Below are 5,669 nucleotides of genomic sequence, written 5' to 3' on the forward strand. Positions count from 1 at the left end.
AGCATTCAGATGGCGCCTTATGAGGCTTTATATGGCAGGAGGTGTAGATCTCCGGTGGGTTGGTTTGAGCCGGGTGAGGCCAGGCTATTGGGTACAGAGATGGTTCAGGATGCATTGGAGAGTCAAGGTGATTCAGGACAGACTCGTACAGCCCAGTCTAGACAGAAGAGTTACGCGGACAAGAAGGTTCGTGATGTTTCATATATGGTTGGTGAGCGGGTTCTGCTTCAGATTTCGCCTATAAAAGGCGTCATGAGGTTTAGGAAGAAAGGAAAGTTGAGTCCGAGGTTTATTGGCCCTTTTGAGATCTTGCGGCGAGTTGGGGAGGTTGCCTATGAGCTTGCCCTGCCTCCCAGTTTGGCCGGAGTTCATCCGGTATTTCATGTTTCGATGCTCCGGAGGTATCACGGTGATCCGTCTCACGTGTTGGATTTCAGTTCAGTCCAGTTGGACAATGATCTATCCTATGTTGAGGAGCCAGTGGCTACATTGGACAGACAGATCAGAAAGTTGAGGTCAAAGAACATTGCTTCAGTGAAGGTTCAGTGGCGGGGTCAGCCGGCCGAGGAGGCGACTTGGGAGACCGAGCGGGATATGCGCAGCCAGTACCCTCACCTTTTCACTACTTCAGGTATGTTCTCTATGCTCGTTCGAGGACGAACGAATGTTTAAGTGTAGGAGGATGTGATGACCCGGCCGGTCGTCTTAAGAATTAACGCCCCGATCCCCCATTAACTGCTTCCCCTAAGTTCATTTCTGCTATTTTGGTTTGTCGGGATCGGTGTTGAGTTTCGGAGAGTTTTGGGACACTTAGTCCCTAAACGAGAGCTTAAGTGTGGAAAATGGTCCGTAGTCGGAACAGTGTGAGATGACCTCGGAATGGAAATCCGATGGTCTCGTTAGCTCCGTTAGGTGATTTCGGGGTTGGGAGCGTGTTCGGAATGTATTTTGGAAGTCCGTAGCTCATTTAGGCTTGAAATGCCGAAGTTTGAATTTTGGAAGTTTCCAGTCCGATAGTGAATTTTTGATCCGAGGGCCGGAATGGAATTCCGAAAGTTGCAGTAGCTCCGTCAAGTCATTTGGGATGTGTGTGCAAAGTTACAGGTCATTCGGACGTGTTTTGGTTAGGTTTATGATCGAAAGCGTATTTGGATGAAATTTGAAGTTCTTAGGCTGGAATCATTGATTAAATCGGGTTTCCAGTGTTGTTTTAGGTGTTTTAAGGATTGGTACAAATTTGAATAAGGTATTAGGTGGTATTGGTGTTTTTGGTTGAGGTCCCGGGGGCCTCGGGATGGTTTCAGATGAGCGACGGAAGAATTTTGGAAGTTGAGAGGTAACACTTCTGCTGCTTCTGGTATCTTTTCGCTTCTACGGCTTGGGAACCGCAGGAGCGGAGCCGTAGAAGCGGCCTTGGTCACCGCAGAAGCGAGTAGGGGCATCCTCCTCAGGAATCGCAGAAGCGGCAGGATTTCCGCAGAAGCGGGCCTGCTTCTACGAGATGGGAAGCGCAGAAGCGGAAGGTCGGATTTTTAAAGAGACCGCAGAAGCGGCTTGGATTCCGCATAAGCGGGACCGCAGAAGCGGTAATCCCTGTTCAGAAATAAGAAATTCGAGGGTTGAGTTCAAAAGATAGAAAAATCAATTGAGAGCTCGGGAGAGGGCGATTCTTGGAGGGTTTTGAAGAGAAGATCATTGGATAACGTTTTCTTAATCCTATTTAGTTGTATTCCATCAATATCTAGTTAAATCCATCATGAGAATTCGAATTTAGGATCAAAAATTGGATAGTTTGGGGAAAAACTTCTTAGACCTAACTTTTGGATTTTGAGTGGGCATTTGATCTCTGATTTGGGAGATTTTTATATGGTTAGACTCGTGAGAGTACGAGGGTTCTAAAAATGTGAACATTATTCGATTCCGAGACGTTGGCCTGAGGGGCGTTTTGGTCATTTTACCTATTTTCGCGCCTTAGCTTTAAATTTAATAGTGGAATCAGTTGTTTGCAATATTACTTACGATATGTAATTGAATTGAATAGATTTGGGCCATTTGGAGTCGGATACTCGTGGCAAAACCGATTCGAGGTAAGTGGCTTGTCTAACCTTGTGTGGGGGACTTTTCCCCTTAGGATTGTTACTTGATATTTGAGTGCCTTGTACGTGAGGTGACGGGCGCGTACTTGAGCCGATTTATGGAAAATCAGATTTTTACTTAAGTTATTGAGATTTGGTTTCTTTCTTACTTGCCTTATTCTACTTGAAATTATAACTTGTGCTAGATTAGGAAAAAAAACATGTTTAGTTGACTTGATTGCCTAATTGCTTGAGTTGTTTTGACTGTTCTACGTGAAGCATGCTAGGCTAGTTCTATCTGTGTTGTATTTCGTACTTCATTCCTTGGTATATTTCTGGCTGTGGTTGCGCATTTACATTGGGACTACGGATGTGGGATTCCGGTAGCTCCCCCACTGTTTGTTTACTTTGGGACTACGGGTTCGATTCCCGGTAGATCCCCCTGCACTTTTACTTTGGGACTGCGGGTTAGATTCCCGATAGATCCCCCTGCATATTGATGGTTGGACTACGGGACGGTATCCCGGGAGATCCTTCGGTTTGGCACATGAGTTGGACTACGGGACGGTATCCCGGGAGATCTATTGGACAGTTGAGGAAGGGCTACAGGGCGGTATCCTGGGAGACCCTCATTGTTATTCTTGGTATTGAGCTGTAGTCATTCTGTGTCCATTTTGTTCCTTGAGTAGTTGTTATTATTTCGTTATCCTGTCTTATCTCACTGCTGTACTCATTATTTCTGTCAGATTTTCATACTGTTAATTAATATTATATTTTACCTCAGTAGGGCCCTGACCTTCCTCGTCACTACCCAACCGAGGTTAGGCTTGGCACTTACTGAGTACCGCTGTGGTGTACTCATGCCCTTCCTGCGCATGTTTTTCATGTGCAGATCCAGGTACCTCTTCTCAGCCGCACTATCCTTGAGGCGAGGAGATACACGGAGACTTCGAGGTATATCTGCAGCGTCTGCAGACAGAAGAGTATTCTTCCTTATTCTAGTTGTAGAGCTGTTATCCTATCATACTTTTGATATAGATATTCTGGAGATTAGAGTACTTATGGTAATTCTATTAGCCTGTGTTTCCCGTGAGTTTCCGGGTTTTGGGATTGAGTTGTAGACTTCCGCATATCTTTAGAGTTGTATAGGCCGGGCGGCCTTATATTCAGTTGTTATTTTTCATATGTTCAGTTTTAATTGATTATTCCTCAAGTTAAATTGTTATTTCCGCACTATTAGCCTTACCTAGTTGTAGGAACTAGGTGCCATCACGACATGTTCATGGAGGGTGAACGAGGGTCGTGACAAAAAGTTAAGGACAAGCAGTCCTTAACTTACAGTTACAAGTTCAAAAGTTAAGGACAATAAGTTCTTAACTTTGACTTACAAGTTCAAAAGTTAAGGACGCTTGGTCTTGAAGTTTGAGTTCCAAGTTCAAAAGTTAAGGACATGTAGCCCTGAAGTCCTGAATTTTGAGTTACAGGTTTAAAAGTTAAGGACATGTAGTCCTGAAGTCCTGAAGTTAAGGACATGAGCAGAAGAATATTTTCGTCAGGGCAGTTAAAGTTTATTAAAGCAGTGGCTAAAGATTAAAGATATTTTAAACGGTGGCTTAAAAGTAAATACATGTATTATTAGTGGCTAACCGTGCACTTCCCCCGCATATTCCCAAGGAAAAATTTCACACAAGAACAATTGTGCTCCCTACTTTTCAATTTTATAGCCCATATTTTAATTTACAACCAACTAGCCCAAAATAATAGGCTAATACTCAACACTCCAATAGGTTCTCGAAATTACTATTTAATTTTTAAAAAAGATTGCTCAAGCTTTTAAGTTAATTTTCGAATCAATAACTGTGACTCAAATATTAGTTCAATAAACCAAATCCATTTGGATGGTAAAATTTAGATTTTTAACAGCTTAAATATGTGGGTTTATATTCCGAATTTGATTTGTGAGAAATTTGGAGTGGGTGTTATTTAGACTTGTTAGAAACAATATAAAGAGGTTGTATATAAAATTTGAAGTCATTTAATGGAGATTTGGACTGGTTTTAAACAAGAATTGCAACTAAAATCGTGGAAGAAGTTCGTCTACAGACGCTTGTATAAAGGTGTATAAAAAGTGTATAAGATGTGTTTATACACTCATATACACTATTATCTATAATTATACAAAAAACTGACTTTGTCTTCTTCCTTGCTTCTTTTCTGAAATTTAACTCAAATCTTGCTCAAATGTACTTCAAATCACTTCAAATTTAAATTTTGAACTCCTTTTGATATTTTCAATCAATTGGAACAACACCCAATCCAAACAACTAACAAACTCAAAAAAATCCTATTTTCGAAAGCAAAGCTTTGAATGGCCTTCAATGGTGGACTTCTACTCTTCAATTTTCTTACATTGCAACCAGGTAACATAGGGGGAGAAGCAGAAAATACAAGGCCCCTTGAAGCATATATAGAAGATGTGAGAAGAAGAGAGATTGAAAGCAGTGGTTGTGAGAACATAGATTTAACTCCATAGCTTTTAGAAGCAATGGTTGTAACAACATAGATTTTGAATTTGCTAATGCTTTCAAAATATGTACAATATGGTCTAGGTCGGGTAAAACTTAAAAACGTGGATCATGTTTTGTTATGGTGTGAAGTCATGTATATTTTTTTGTAATTGTTTGTCAAAATATCCACTCGAAACCGAATCCAATTTTGAAAATCTGATTTTTGAAATCGAAACTTCTTAATGGAGTTTCTGATTTTCTTCTCCAAGTTTCAATAAATAGTTTCCAATGTTGTATATCAGAGTGTATATCATCGAATTTCACCATTACTCCCACAAAAAAATCTCTCAATTCATCAATGGCAATGTATATCGGGATGTACATTGTAATTATCAATGTATATCACACGCCTATTTTAATGGATATACACCCGAGGACATTGATATACAATTGGGTATACTGATATACACCTTTCCATGAGGATAAAAAAACATTACAATCCCGGAATAACTAATCCCGAGATTAATTATACCATACTTTTCTACCAACCAAACATGGAATAAACTTTTCTTAAATTTAGTCCGGAATTAATTATTCCTTATCTCTCATACCAAACGAACCCTAAAGGTTAAGGGGTAAACCGAGTTTTACTCTTGTTTTAATTTAAAAGCAATTATGGGATACCGGGTGCCAATAACAATGAGTTGGGCTATTTTATTCCATTTATTGAGCATGATTGACACGCTGTGCCAAATGAGACTAGTAAATACATTTCTTAAGGAGAGTGCACAAATCTTAAAAAGACATATATATATATATATATATATATATATATATATATATATATATATATATATATATATATATATATATATATATATGAACTTAAGAATACCAACATTTATCCATGAATTGGTATAGACATTTAACTACTCGGCTAAAATGATTCATAAAAGCGCTTGATTGACATGTTTTGCATAAAAGAATAATGCTCACAAGGTGGCCGCTTGTTCCTTTTTGTTTTGTAATCTTGTCGATAAATCGAGACATAGCGCCAGCTGCCGTATGGCTTGAAATTCGATAGATG

The sequence above is a fragment of the Nicotiana attenuata genome, unplaced genomic scaffold (genome assembly GCF_001879085.1).
Source record: "Nicotiana attenuata strain UT unplaced genomic scaffold, NIATTr2, whole genome shotgun sequence".
Classification (NCBI taxonomy): domain Eukaryota; kingdom Viridiplantae; phylum Streptophyta; class Magnoliopsida; order Solanales; family Solanaceae; genus Nicotiana; species Nicotiana attenuata.